Below are 16,051 nucleotides of genomic sequence, written 5' to 3' on the forward strand. Positions count from 1 at the left end.
ACACAATCCCTCGGTTCAGGCTTATTGGATCCCTGTACACCAATGAAACATTCTTCCCCCAGACTCTAATTGAACACACTTGGCATTTCTGCATTTGGGAGCTGGAGCATTTTGCCAAGTTATATTTTCCACATTCGTAAGTTTCACAAAGCCAACTGTATTTGGGACAATAGTGTGATCCACACCTTCCACATGACCATCTGTACCCAGTCTTCCCCTAGCGGTGGTTTTCATAGCAAGTAGTTCTATTTTGGCTATGTCCTTTTGTTTGAAGCACACAGATAAGTCCTTCTGCTGAATTCAGCTCGTTGGCTTTTGCTTTCACCCATTCTGCTGCCCTGCATAGGTAGAGAACATTTTCTAAAGTTAAGTCTCCTTCACGGAGCAGCCTCTCTTTTTACAGTCTTTAAAGCCACAAATGATAATTGCAGACTGGATGGAGATTGCAACACATTCATTTTTGGCTGTCTCCCCTCCACCCTACCCCCCATGTTAAGCTAGTCCAGCTGCTACTAGGTTCAACAAATACATGCCAAAGCCTCTGTGCTCTATGTGCTTCTCCAATATCTCCCCTTGTCTCTACTGTCAGTTGCAAACACAGGAGTTAACTTCAAAATGCCTGCTATTTCCGTCTCATTCAGCACCTCTGGCAATGTGTAACAATCTTGAGGTTCATTAAATGACAAGCCAGTCAATGACAGAAATAAAATTTCAATAAAAGCAATCTGGAGAGCATCTCTGGTAAACTGCTGCACATTCGTGCAGTGTTTCCAACCCTCTCCTTCCAGGGCACATCTCCAAATTACCACACTCTCAAAAGAGGGTCTCCAAAACAATCTTTTGTAAACATATTGCCACAGTTGGGCAGCAAGGTGCTTTTTCTTTTCTTTTTGAGTTTGAGCAAGCTCATTTTGTTCTTTGTTGAGTACTGAGAGAGAGACAGTGTCTTTGCCTCTGCACTCTCTCTCAATTTTGAACTTTACACCTGAATAGCTGGCCGTAGAAAGCTCAGATTTTACCTGTGCCTCATATAGAAAGCTGGCTTTGAGTTGAATAACTTGTGACTATTTGAAAAATTGTCTGTATTGTCCATTTTAAGCAAGTGCAACTTGTGTTCCTAAATCTCATAGGATGTGTGAAAGTCCCTACCCCACAGATTGATTTTTTTTTTAAGCTGTATTTGGAATATGTTTAACTAAGGAAGGCCAGACTTGCATGTGTGCTCTACTAGTGTGGCTTAGGTAAGAGTGTACTGAAGACACATTTGTTAGAGAAGGGAAATAGAATGGATGGAAAATACTATAAGGTGCTACACTTATGTATTAGATTATAGGACAAGATTGCACTTGGTATATTGTATTTGATAAATGCAATCATGTCATTGGTCTAAAGTCATACTCATTTAATGGAATTCTTGACTTGATAGTTTACTCCTGCTACCATTCTCTCAATACAGATTTTAAATGTTATTTTAATGAACAGTTAATAACAATGAATTGTTAGATACAGGCAAGTTTTACTATTTCATCTTAAACTATTCTTTTTGACACTCAGGCATTATGTACCCCATGAACAATAGGAGTAGAATCAATTTCTCCTTGGAATTCTTTTAAAATGCAAAGAATATCAGAGTGAGGATGCCAACATCATGTTGTACACAGTACAGTTTGGTAAAAGATTCCGTTCTAAGTCACAAAATACTCAGATTAGCCCAGTTGTCCTATATTACTGTTCTTCACTCCTGAAAAACCTAGACTGCTACTCACATCAAGGGATTCCTATTGACTGTCCTGTGGGAATCATAGTTCCTGCCTCAAAGAAAATTCTTTTCATCTGGTTTGAAGAAGGTGAATGGGGGAAGGATGGAAGTGGTTTCTAAAGTGGACAAATTGAATATTGCAGGGCTCCCGTTCCAACCATAGCTTTGTAGACACACCCAGGCACAACTTCACTGCACAGGAAGTAAAAGAGCCATCAGATTAAAATGGAGTGTTTGGCAACCTAGATTGATCAAGTCAGCAAAGCTGGTTGATGCTGTCAGGAAATTCTGGGAGGCTTAGCTCTGTTGGAGAAAGGGAATGGGGACAGAAGATATTTGGTACCTAGTGCTGCAAAGCACCGTTAAAAGCATACAGCCCATTAACATACAAGTACTGACTCATCGAGCCAAAAGTAGATTAATTGGAGCTTCCAGCTTAGGAAAGAACTCCGAGCTTATTTCATATCCACTTTCATTCCCACTGGCATTAAGATTCTAATGCTACACCATCTCATTTGAATTTTTGAATTGGTTTTATATAGTATCATTTACTGATGTACTATCTTTAATTACATAACACGTATATGCTCTCCAACTGCATTGTTAATGAAAGTGTTTTTAATTAAATGGCTCTCTGCATAATATTCAGTCATTAATTCCACATGCTCAGGGTGTTCAGATTCTATTCTTATGGTCTGGGAAAAGTTTTTTTAATGTTCGGTGAGGGATAATTCTAAAGTGATAGATTCAAAGTTGAAGTAGAAAATCATTATGAGTATTGAAATTACCCTCCTAGCAGCTGGCTCTGCAGTTCCTTTCTACCATGCATTATTAATTCTTCAGCTCAAATAGTCCTGCTCTTCCACATGTAATAGGGTGGTTTGTCCCTAACAGGCAAGGAATCCTGGGGCCAGCCAACCCTGATTACTAAAGAGGCACTCCTGAGCAGGAATCACCTGACTCCCCTTAGAACAGCAGGAAGACCAGCTGCTGGCCTTCCAACCATAGAGAGGAATTGTTCTCAGAGAGAACAGAGCAGACTATAGATACTGCTGGAAGCAAATAGGCTCCAGCAGAGGAAGCTGGAAGTTGGGAGAGACAGATAGGCAGGAAAGTCCTTGGAGTGACCTGATGAGGAGGTAAATGGATGGGCTTGAGGAGAGATGTGAGAACTTTATTTTGAATGTATATTTAACGATGCATGTCTGTTCCACAGCTAATAGCATGTCCATGTTTGTTATCTTTTAAGAAAATTAATACTTGGAAAATCCATGTGCAATGACACCTCAGTATCATGGACAGGACTGAACCAAGGAACTCTGGCAAAAATAGCATGAACTGGGCAGAAGAAACTGTGCTGTGGCACATCAATGGCAATCTGGTTCTTCTGCATATTTATGCAAGTCTCGTTATCGTAGGACCCCAAAAAACCAATTTTTTGGCTGTGAAAAACAAGTTGAGCAAACAGACAAGAATTGTTTAATAAATCCAGCCATCTGAAAAAAAGATACTGTTAGGAAAGATCAGAGGCTTCAAATGCTTTTAATATGGATTTCATCAGAGAAAAAGAAATAACTTGTATTTTTATACAACAAACCTAATTACAATACATGCCCCCTATTTCAAGCATTTAATGTCTACATAAAAGATTGCACCATAATGAAGATAATTGGAAGTATGACTTTCATCACTATTTAATTAGCATTTGGTGCTAACTCATTATTTCGGTACAATTAATTTGACATCTTGCTGTATGTCCTGCACAGATTTCATTCCAGAGGGCTGTTTTATTGGTGGGACTTCAGTAAAGCTAAACACATGCCCCTTCCCTGAGGCTTCTAGAGTACACACTATGAAATATGGATTCTATGATTGACATTTCAGTCTTCTTCAGAATATCTGAAAGCATTTTGTGTTGAAGACTAACATAACTGGGTACTTTTGTTTAGTACATTTTTGAAATAAATATTTTTACTGAAACATTCTCAGAGACAAAATTGCACCATTGTCCCTGCTTAAAATCCTAAATGTTATAGTTAAGGTACTGGTGGTTTTATGCATGCTAGTATAATGCTGTGAAGTACAACAAGCAAAGATTTTGTAGCCCTCTAAAAAAAAAGATTTAAATATTCCTTTTCAACCAGTAATTTTAAGATGGTTGCCAATAAAACTAGCTCTTCCATACCAAAAATAGGGTTATCACATTTGGACTTTAAAAAACAGAACACCACTGACAGTGAGCATGTGTGTATCAGTATCTATTCAACTCATGTTGTATTAATGTGTTTAGTATCCACAAACATGAGTTCATAGATACTGATATAGATTAGAGGACACAGAGGGTGTCCTCTTCTTTGAAAGTTCAGATATGGTAATCCAAGAGAGAGGCATTTTTTAAAGTTGTCACAGGACAATGGAGCACTCTAAATCAAAGTAACAAAAGACTGATACATTGAGCAGGTAAATGAGGAAAAGGGAAGATAATCCATTCATATATTTTCCTCATTCTGTCCGTTATATTTTAGTTTTAATGATTTATGGTAATATTTTATTACTATTGGTGTGTTCTGCATACACAAAAAGCCAGTCCTTACTCAGAAGAGTTTGCATTCCGATGGTAAACATGACAACACAACAGCAGGGAAGAGATGGAGATGTAGTTAGTGTGGAGACTGATGTAGGCTTGATGAAAAATTAGAAAATGCATCCTTCAAGTTCACACATACTAGTAGAGTGGGAAATGCTCAAGATTTCTCAGGCAAATCAAGAGTGCTGCACCCAACATTCTGAAGTGAGGAGCTACAAAGCTACTTTCTGAGAGAATACTGAGGTAGCATCCCAGCAATATAAAGGACACTCTGACTAGAAATGTAGTCCTTTAGATAAGATAAAACTGAGGTCCTGAACATTTGTAGTAATACAGATTCCACTAAACTATGAGTGTATTATTCCAAGCAAAGAAAATACCTATTTAGGTAATTGCATTTTGTCTAAAATCCATGCATTCCTTATCAGACCATCCAAGGCAGGTGTATTATTCTTCAGTCCTTATCGTAAATAATTGTGCAGCACAGGCTTGTGCTGATAAACTGCCATAAACCCACTGGGGCAGAGACCATCTTTCTGGCCTGTGTTTATACAGTGCCATGCCCAATGGGTCTTTGTCACTGGCTGGCACTCCTACATCCTATTGTAATACAAACAAACAAACAAACATTCTGCTCAGTTGAAGCCTACATTTCACTGGTAGGACATAAAATGAAGGCACAAGTACAATAGCTTGTCATGAGTTTTTAAAATGATCCACCATTCAATTTAAGAGTATTTCAAAAGGACCTTTCTTCTATCACTCCCTTGGTTGATGTCATGTGGGTAGTCCATGTATTGCATGCTCTCTTTTCAAGCTCTTGCAGCAGTACTGCTTTTTATTAAATTGTTAAATAAAACTTGAGTTTAAAACTATATCCTCTCAGGGTAATTTCATGCTCTATTTAAAATAGACATGTCCAGGGGAGTGTTCTATTTACAGCTTCCACAAAAGCACCACAAATAAATTTGATTATAGCACTGTTAGCAAGCATGAAGTCAGGTAGCAGTAGCACAGTTGTCAGAACTGTAATTCCCAGTTGCAACATATGCAGAATAATGGCACAGGATAGCCATAATTGTAGTTAGTCATTTTACTAGAAGTTCTTCTCAAGTTCTGAACCAGAGGGTCCAATAATGGGTAGCGAAATATTGCTGCCTCCTCTGAACGCTTACTTGGAAGTGTTTTGGGGTGGGGCTTAGGATGGGTAAATGTGATGAATGTAACATTTTGAATTCATAAAGGTGACATCAATGGTCGTTGGTCTTCAGAAAACACCCTTTATCTCACATTGCATCTTTTAAAGATGCCTGACCACCAATCTAATGTTAAAAGCCGAAGTATTAAAAAGGTCAACAATCTATATCTCACCTCTCTCATAGAACCCTGAGAGGTCATTGAGTCCAGTACCCTACCCCTTATGGCAGGACCTATCACCATCCCAGCCAGATTTCTTTTTTTTTTTAGTGTATTTTCCCCAGATCCCTAAATGGCCCCCTAAAGGACTGAACTCACAACTATGGGTTTAGCAGGCCAGATTAAATACTTTTTACCTATCTCCTGAAGATATCAGAGTACTTTGCAAACACTAGTAAGGACTCACTGCGTTCAACATGAATCTGAAATACACTACTACTGTGTTACAGCCGTGGACAAAGGTTCCCCTCCCCCATCAGCTTTAAGATCCCTTTCTGCTAAGAGTCAGATGGGCATAAAACAAAGACACTGTCCTCATCACTAAAATATCACCCTATAAGATCAGATGTAACAATGGAGGGTGAAGAGGGAAGGAGTACAAATTACCAATACAGTTTTATACACAAGTAAACAAAAACATATTTTTCAATATGCACATAGGTTACAATTTTCAAGTGATCAGTGATACTGGGTACTCAACCCTGGATGCCCTGAAGTGACCAGATCATCATAAAGTGCTCAGCAACCACCATCTAAAAGGAGTCTCAAAAGGAGACTCCAGATAACATGGCTGTGGAACTGAGTTGTCCGGTCTAAGAGCAGTGGTAGAATGATCAGTTTCCATTGTCAGGTCCAGAAGAGATGTGTACCAGGGATGTGGCCAAGCTGGAATTATTAATATCACTGAGGCTTCATCACTCCAAACCTTGAGTAGCACCTTGTGGATGAGAGAAATGGGTGGAAATGCATAAAGGCAGTAGTTCTTTCAGGGAAGAAGGAATGTGCGCACGACAGACTGGGATATGATTCAGGAAGGAACAGAACTGCAGACAGTTCCTGTTGTGTCCTGCCATGAACAAGTCTACTTGGGGAATTCCCCACTGTACGAACATGGTATTCACGATGTCCAGGTGGATGAACCACTCGTGGTTTTAAGAGGACTTGCTGAGACGATCTGCCAATTCATTCTGAATTCCAGGGAGATAAGATGCCTTCAAGTGTATCAAGATGGCTATGCGGAAGTACCACAGTTTGAGGAGAGCATACTCCCAACTATTTACGTAAGCCATAACTGTTGTGTTGTCTGTCATGTCTGATAAACCCATCCCTTCCAAGTTTGTTTGGAAGGTCTGGCATCCCAGACAGACTGCCTCAGCTTGCTGATGTGACATCAGGGCACCACTTGAAACCAGAGGCCAAGTCCAGATCAATGTTCACTGTAAGGTGTGCATTTGTGCAGCTGCTCAGAAGAGATTCAGATACCACCGAGCTGATTACTAGAGCACCCACAGCTAGTTTTTTTTTGTTTTTTGTTTCTACTGGTGGTGCACATTTGCATGTACTGCTGTGCACATATAAATTTATTCCTCATATGGACAGAAAAAAAATCTACAAATGGATTAGATGGAAAAGATTAGATGGAATATTGGTCCTGAACTCCCCTAGATGTGCTCCTCACCCCATCGCTGAAATGTCTGTGAGGTGGTTGGGGTCTAGAGAAGGGAATCCCTCCATACACGGCTTGTGGGTTAAGCCACCAGAGGAGAGACTCAAAAGAGCAATTACCTAATCTATGCTATCCCAGTTTGGGTCAATACATGAAGTCTAGCCACACCTGAAGGGGTCAGAACCTCAATCTGGCATGCTGGTCTGCATAAGCATAGGTAATTGTATGGCCAAGGAGCTTTAGGCAATTCCTCACCAGAGTGGTAGGGAACCATCTGACATCTTGTATGATCTTGAAAAGCATCTGCAACCATGACTCTAGTAGATATGCTTTTGCTTGTTTTGAGTCCAATATTGTCCCTATGTACTCTATCCTCTCAATAGGGACAGGGCTGACTTCTGCATGTTCAGTAGGCCAAGGTTGTTGAAAGTTGCTCTTATCAGGCTTTTATGTGACTTCACCTGTGTTTCGGAGTGGTCCCTGACCAGCTAGTCAGTGAGGCATGGAAACACTGCACCTAGCACTTCTGTACGAAAGCAGGCATGACTGTCATGCACTTGGTGAACACCCAAGGTGCTGCTGGCAGGCCAAAGAGGAGGACTGAACTGATAGTGACTGCAGTTTACCACAAACCCAGGTAAGTTTTTCTGAGATGGGGTTCTGGATATGTGAAAATATGCATCCTTCAAATCAAGACTGGCATACCAGTCTCCCAGATCTAGCGAAGGGATAATGGAAGTCAGAGACCATGTGGAACCTCAGTTTCTTCATGAATTTGTCGACTTTTTACAAGTCTAGGAAATGTCTGAGACACCCTTTGGCTTTCAAGATTAGGAAATAATGGGAATAAAAAACACCCTTGCCTCTAGCTCCCAAGGAATTCTTCCACTGCTTCTGCTCTTAGGAATGGAAGCACCTCTTGCACTAGTCATTTCCTGTCCAGCTGTATTCGCACCCCTAACAGGTAGTCCATTGGAGTCAGAGCTGAGGCTGACAGTCAGAGCAACATGAAGCAGCTTACACTCAGTGACTTTGCTGACCTTACGTGGAGAGGGTTCTTATAAATGTTGAACAAACAATATTTTTAACCACTAAATTTAGCCTCCCTTTGTGGATACACTAAATGGGCAAGTTGGTAAAAAGAGCCTTTCCTCTCCTCCTGAACAAAGCAAAGGGCAGCACTTCATAGACAACAGATGCTTTGCAGACCAAATAATGAAACACATTTGGATCCATGTCCTGGGCTATGCACAATCTGTTTCCAGGAGAAAAGCCGGTTAAATTCAATCTAATCAAACTCCTAGATTCCTGTTCATTTGAAAATGTACTGCAGCAGTGCATTTGACGTATTTTAATTTCCCAAGAAAATAGTTGGCTTGTCCTCACAACAAATCTGCATTTTTCCAGAAATACTGGAGCCTGAATATGCAAATGAGAAGAATGTATTAATTATCATTAGTCTTTCCTTCACAAAGACTACAAGTAATTGGAGAAATAATTTGAGAAAATTGAAGTACGTGATAGAACACATTAAGATTCATCAAGTTTCAATTCTTATTCTGTCAGCTTGTCAAAAGTAGACGTCTGCTACTCCAGCATTATTGGTTTAAACATTTCAACTTCCCCTGCCCCCACCTCCCAAATTGACGTACCATTTAGTTCTCCGTATAATTTACTTTGAAATTAACTAGATCTGGCGTGGTACATTTTCTACTTAATGGGCACTGTTACGAACAAGATTAATAGAAATGCTTGTAAGGCATTGTTTTTAAGAAGTTCAGTTAGGTGTGATCCTCACTATTAGTGAAGTTAGAAGAATAAGGTAAGTGATACCTCACCCTAAGGGTGAGCAACAAAAGCTTAAGCTCTCTCTCACCAACAAACGTTGGTCCAATAAAAAAATATTGCTGCACCCACTTTGCCTCTCTAATATCCTGGGATCACACTGCTACAAACAATAGTTAACTATTAGATAACTTACAAGTTCACTAGATGAAGTGTCTTATATTGTAACAAGTGACTTGGAAGACGCCATCATATAAACACGCCAGATATAGAAGTGACCAATTTACCCATAGGGTCCAGAGTGTTTATGTTCTATATCTACACTAACTCACCTTGAAAAGACAAGTCTGAGTATGTAATGCCTTCCAAGCACCATTTACTCAAACATTTAAGGAGCAATTGGATATCACTTCAATATTTAAAAATACAGTAAAAAGATTAATTTGGAAATGTGTCCCTTCATATAAACAGCTCCGATAATGTCTTAATATAGGACTTCAAAATCAGCACCACCAATTAAAACTGTTCCTTTTTTACATCAGGAACTATTCTACACTTAAACGGAATACAATGACAATCACTGAAGCAGCTTATTTAGCAATTTGAACAGTTCCAAATATCATTTATGGTCTTTTGGAGCTCTGGTCTCAGCCTTTTGCCTGAACTGGCAGGGACTGTAATCTGCAAATGCAGCATACTCATTTCCTGGCATGGGATCTTGACTGTCTCATTAAACAGTGATTCAGGACTGGTGACTGATCTGATGGGAGTCTCATCTATTACTCCTCCTGTAGTGTAAGGGTGAAGGTCATGTTCTGAAAGCTTTTCGATAGCCAAAGACTTTAAGGAGGGGAGAGCAGAACTTCTGTATCTATATTATCCCTCACAGACTGATAATACTTAAGTTGAGGCTAGAATTGAATTTTGGACTTTCAATCTAAGTTACATATGCTTAGACCACCCAAAGCTCCCCCCACCTCCTCTGGCATTTGTATTGTGTAGCTTACCCAAGCTCTACACACATTTACATGCAGATCACTGTCTGCAGCCAAGAAACACAGTACAACTCAGAGAGACAGCTACTCTGAATTACACTAGCTGTCAATGAGCCTCCAGCTGTTATGGCAGCCCAGGACAGCTGAAGTATGTACACTGAAGTAATGAAGCGCACAACTCATGTTCGCTCTCTTAGCTGTGGGCCCTCATGCCCAGCTGCAGGCAAATGAATAAGACAAGCCACAACTCCAGTTGTATGTCGCTGAAAGTCCCCAGCACTTGGGTGATCCTCTCATGGTCAGCTATCAGGGTTTAAGGGCCTTTTTAACGCATAGCAAGCCAAACTAACAAGGGAAAAACTAATACAATGTGATGAAGTGGGTCTTTGCCCACAAAAGCTTATGCTCCAAAATATCTGTTAGTCTATAAGATGCCACAGGACTTTTTTTTTTTTTTTGGCAGATAGACACTAACTCAGCTACCCCTCTGATACAAGATAATGAGGATCAACCAGTCCAATAACAGCATCATCGCACTGGGAGGGGACGACCTGGAAGATGTGGAGCAGTTCACCTACTTGGTGAGTATTACGGGCAGAGACAGAGGAACAGACATGGATATCAATGCCAGGGTAGGGAAAGAACAACTGCATTCAAGACTCTTTGACCCATATAGAGTTCACAAATAATATCTGCGAAGACAAAACTAAGGATCTTCAACACAAATGTGAAGAGTGTGTTCCTGTATGCATGCAAAACCTGGCGTACTAAAAAAGTCTTCAAATCACAAGCTACAGGATTTATAAATAGATACCTGAGGTACATCCTTTGCATCAAATGGCAATACTTTGTCACAAATGAGGAGCTTTGGAACAGAGCAGGACAAGAACCACTTGACGTCCAAATCAAGAGAAAAGAAGTTGGGATGGCTAGGCCACACTCTGAGAAAACCATCATCCAGAATAGTCTATCAAGATCTCAGATGGAACTGGCAAGGAAAACGCAAAAGAGGAAGACCTTGGACAACACAGTCTACTGAGATTGGAGGACAACAACTGGGATACTTCTGGAGTCAGCTAAAAGTTTTGTCCTGAGACAGAGTGAAGTGGAGGAGACATATAAATGACCTATGCTCCACTTGGAGTACATGGGTTTAAGAAGCAGCAGCAACCAAATGCAGGAGACAATGGTGCCTCAGTACTTTCCATCTTTCCTCACAGGTTATTTCCTTCAGCCTTTTATTCGTGTATGAAGATAGACAACATAGCAGCATGAGATTAGCAAAACTTAATGTGCATCTTAATTTCTCCATCCCATTGCACGGTGCGTCTGGATAATATAACTCGGGTCTGAATTTCATAGGAATAAAATGGTGGTGGCAAGCTTGTTGCTTATTGTGGGCAGGCACTTAAATTGCACAATGCTGGTGATTTGTTTTTGAATTGCAAGTCCCGATAAATATAAGTGACCTGAGTTGGAAAGCTGTGTGTACCTCATACAGAGAAACCACAAACCTTTCGGAGTTTCTGTTTTAAAAGTCAAAACAATTTAACTGGGGAAAAAAGAGTTTGACATCATAAACACAGCAGTCTTTGCAAATACTTCTAATATATGCTTTTAGCTATGCATAGTAATCTGTTCACTACATGATACTGTATTGCAAAATATTTAGCAATGAAATTACAGAATATTTGTATACATAAATACACACAAAGAAAGAACTTCAAGCATCAGGCCACAGAGGGTTGAACTGGGACACAGATACTACTCCCAACTCTGCCACTGATTTACTATGTGACCCTGGCAAAGCTTTTAGATGGGTCAGAATGAAACTTGCCCAGTACGTACCCGTACTATTATGGACTAAACCAGGGTCAGCAACCTTTCTGAGGCAGAGAGTGGAAATTTGACCTTTTGACCTCTATGTATGGTCCGAGTACCAGAGATACTTTTTAAAGTCAGTAATAGTCCTACTTACAACAGCTTCATTAATAAATAAAGATGTGGAGCTTTACTGGTTAGGTGGTGGTCGGTAACATTAGCTGGTTTTTCAGCTGCATGGTGGAAGGCAGGGATGTTGAGCTCCTGCCTCATGTGCTGATGAAAATCAGCTCATGTGCCATTCTGGCACTAGTGCCAGGGGGTTGTTGACCCCTGGTTGAGACACGACTAGCCATTATTTGTCTTTGTAAGCCTAAAAATTACTCAACAACTGAAATTTCTAAAATAACTGAACAATGTCGTCACATCAGACAGCAAAATCACTGAATTTTAACCTCATCTTATGCTATAGTTATTTTTTGAAAAATGACAGAATTATACAGGCCCATATTCTGCAGAGTTACATATCTGCTTAATTTATAAACTGTGAGTAGTCCTATTATCTTTCCCGGTGTTACTCATGGTGTGTAAGTTAAATGTGCTTCTCACCCTCCCACTTCCCCACTGAAGGGCCAGGGTTATAGACACGCTGTAGCTATGGCTATCCTAGAGCGGCCTGCCAACAGAAGTTACTGTAGTAAGACACCTTCTAACAAAGAGTCTGTCAACAGATTATGGCTAGGCTGCAAAGCAGATCACTCTGTCAATCAGCTCTGTTGACAGAGGGGCCGGACTGTCCAGCCACTCTCTTGACAAAATTGCCAACCAGAAAGCACAGCAACAGGGCTGCCCAGTGACCCAGAAGCCATCTATCAACAGAGGGCCCCCCCAGAATGTCCAGACCGGCTTTCTGCTGATTATACCAAGAAAGGCATTCTCCCTCGTGGGGGACAGGCAAAAGTCAGTTGACAAAAGTGCCAAGTTCTACTGATTTACTAATCGACAGAGCTCATTTTTAATGTGGACACACTGCAAGTTTTGTTGACAAAGCCCTCTCTAGCGTAGACGTAGCTTGTGTGCCTTTCAGAGACTTGCACGGAAATCCCATGCACAAAAAATGCTTCCCTAATTGCTGGGAGAGCAAAATAGAAGTCAACCTGTTCTCTTCTGGCTTGCTCTTCTTCTCTAGTGAGAAATAAATTCTGATAGAAGAATCTAATACTTTTGTTGATGATTCACAAACTAAACAGAACAACTAACACAACAAGTTGCAAACTTGTAACAGTATTGACTCTGCAGAGCCAGTAGGAAGAGAATTAACAAAACTGACAAAATTGACTGCCACCATTCTGATCCATTGGGGTCATATTACAAGTCACCATTTATTGTGATAAACATTAAAATGGTTTGTATCACTGTGTTCCAAAAGTATAGCCAAAATCCAAAACAAATACCAGTTTCAGGCCCCAGCACCTAATATTAGAATAGAATCTTTCAAAGCAAGTTAAATCCCATGAAGCAAAGAGGATTTATAATGTACTTGGAATGAAACTAACCTAATCAGCACTCGAATACTTTAGTATGGACTCAAAATCAAATAGGCTTTCTACAAAGTTGTGCCAAACAAATTCTGCAACCTTGTTTTTCTCTCCCAAGAATTCTGAATTGCAAAGTAATGTGTCCATCACTTACATTTAAACGACGAAAAATTCAACTCTCCAGGATTGTTCTGGAGTCTCCAGGAATTACAAATTAGAGATTACATTATGTGAGGAAACCTCCAAGAATATGTCCAATCAAAACTGGCAACCGTAATTTTGCATAACTGAAAACATGATTTCACATGATACTGCCCACACTAAACACTATATAAGAAAAATTATTTGCCTATACAGTAGTGCCTCGATTTATAGCAGGGTTCCATTCCCACGCACCCTCATATAAGCTGAATTTCACATAAGTCGAGGCCGGCTGTTTTCCAACAGAACGCATGTTCTGCAGCCAGGGAAGCAGCAAGAGCACCTGGAGCTCCTTTTGAAAGGTAAATTCTAGGTTGGAGGGGGCAGCTGGGGAGGGTTAAGCCTAGGGTGGATTGGGGCTGTGGGAAGAAAGCGCGGGGGGGTTACAACTGGGATGGATTAGGGCAGTAGGGGGATAGAGTTTGAATGGAGCCGTGTGCTGGGGGGCAGGGTGTGGTTGAGCTCGAGCCACACGCGGGGGTGGTGAGCCAGGCCGCGGGGGAAGGAACTGTGGGGGGGGGTTGGGGGTGGAACCAGAGCCATGCATTGGGGTAGTCAGCTGGAGCCATGCACAGGGATTTGAACCAGGGCACGGTGGAGGGGTTTGAGACAGACCCATGCTCGGATGGTGAGCTAGACCGCAGGGGTGGTAAGCTGAAGCTGTGCATGGGGGTGAGACGTACCCAGAACTGGACATGGGGGTGGAGGGTGAGCTGGAGCTGTGTGAGGGTGATGAACAGGGCTGGGAGGAAAGTTGAACCGGGGCCGCGGGGGATTTCAAACTCACACATTGAGGGTTTACTGTACTGGAAATCCCATGTCTTTTTTCCAGAGGACTCATGAATAGTGTCACAGAATGTATCTTTGATGGTAGTAGTAGAAAAGGAAATCCCTTACATGATAGATTTGAAGTGTTTTCTTCCATTTCTGTGCTTGTATTTCTTCCAGATTTCCCTGGCAGAACGAATCTTCAAAATAAATGAAGAAAGAATAAAATAAGCTGCTCAACATAGAAAATGGAAAATTACAAGAGACTACAAAAAGATAAGCCATCCAAGAAATCTGGAACTATTTCAGCAGTCTTCTCAATTGCTGTACAAATCAAATTTAAATGAAATGCCATTTCTGCATGATGCACATGTAATCAGGGCTATATTTCATATAATCTGTTAAAAATAAACTCATGCAATAATAATTGTATTGGAATTTAATTGGCCCATAACCTGGTGACATGCACTGCAAACAATTATTTGTAGTGAAAGTAAGACTAATAGAAAACATCAACGTTAAATGTTTTCAATAACTGATTGCCCTGCATATTTGATTTTAAAAAAAAGGCTACAGTAAGTTACATTAAGATCTAAAAACAAAATCAACATTTTAGAATGAAGCTTAACTTAATGAGGTTACCATGGCTATTAACTGCAAGTGCAAGTTATACAACTCAGGGAAGTAGCACTAAGGTATGCACTGTGTGAACTCATGCTTCCCACCTCTTGACCAGCTGTCTAGACTGTTGCATACTTTGCGTTCTGTGTAGTTGGGGAAGTGCCTTTCATTTCCATGACTTCTCACCTGTCCCATCAAGATTTGCTATTCAGTATTCTCTGTTAAAACATACATGTTGAAACAAGCAAACTATCCTCTAAAAGTTGAAGACAATATATGCTGATAATGAGACTTGCGTGAAGATGCTAGTATATCTTTACTGTAGAATATGTATGATCTAAGCTATTTGGCAGAACTGGGGAAAAGTTTTCCTAGATGCTTACCCAGTGTCCCAATATAAAAATGCAGAAGCAGGAAGACCTTAGCACAGGAAGAAAGCAATTTTGTCTCCGTGCTACTTTAAATCTAATAAACCACACAAAGCAAGAAATTATTGTAATAGGACAAAGTAATGCCTCATCTCCACAAGAGAAAAGATGACTTGGAAGCTGCTCCTTGACAAAAATACAGTACATCTCAAACAAGGACAGAGGACTTACCCAGAAGAGTTTTAATACCTCTAACATTTAATGCCTAAAGATTTTTTTTTTTTAAAAAAACCAACTGCATAGTATAAGCTAAATTTCAAATTAAATTCATTTTCTGTGCTTGGACAATAAGGCTTGCTTTGAAAATAACTGGGTGGGGACACTGTTACTGTTAAAACTGACCTCAGAAAGAAGGAAGATAAATGAATTTAAAAGGCTGACTTGCAACTGAGGTAACTTCTCAAGCCCCTAGTCATAGGCAAAGGAAATGAAAAGGCCCTTGGCTGTTGACCACTGTCAGGAAAACAAATGAATTTTGAGTTACGTATGCATTGCTATGCAGGTATTTATTTTTCACTGCAGCAGTCAACATTACCTTTTGGTCACTGTTATTCGATATAACAACTTACCTTGAAAGCATCCATCTCTGAAAATCTCTCTTAAAACTTGGCTTACTTTCTTTAAATCAGCAATGCAGATAGTTCTATGTATTTTTGCAAATATTAAGAAAAATTACACAAAATAG

The 16,051-nt window shown here is 40.3% G+C and overlaps 1 long non-coding RNA gene across 1 annotated transcript; it reads right to left on the bottom strand.

Moving 5' to 3' along the window:
* Positions 1-289: 289 nt before the first annotated feature.
* On the bottom strand, positions 290-15,072 carry LOC142017241 (uncharacterized). Its single transcript, XR_012646490.1, has 3 exons — positions 15,043-15,072; positions 14,447-14,517; positions 290-338 (listed from the first exon to the last, which is right to left on the bottom strand). It is a non-coding gene; the product is annotated as an uncharacterized LOC142017241 (long non-coding RNA).
* Positions 15,073-16,051: the final 979 nt, after the last annotated feature.

This window comes from Carettochelys insculpta, chromosome 8 (assembly GCF_033958435.1).
Source record: "Carettochelys insculpta isolate YL-2023 chromosome 8, ASM3395843v1, whole genome shotgun sequence".
In the NCBI taxonomy this organism is placed as follows: Eukaryota; Metazoa; Chordata; order Testudines; family Carettochelyidae; genus Carettochelys; species Carettochelys insculpta.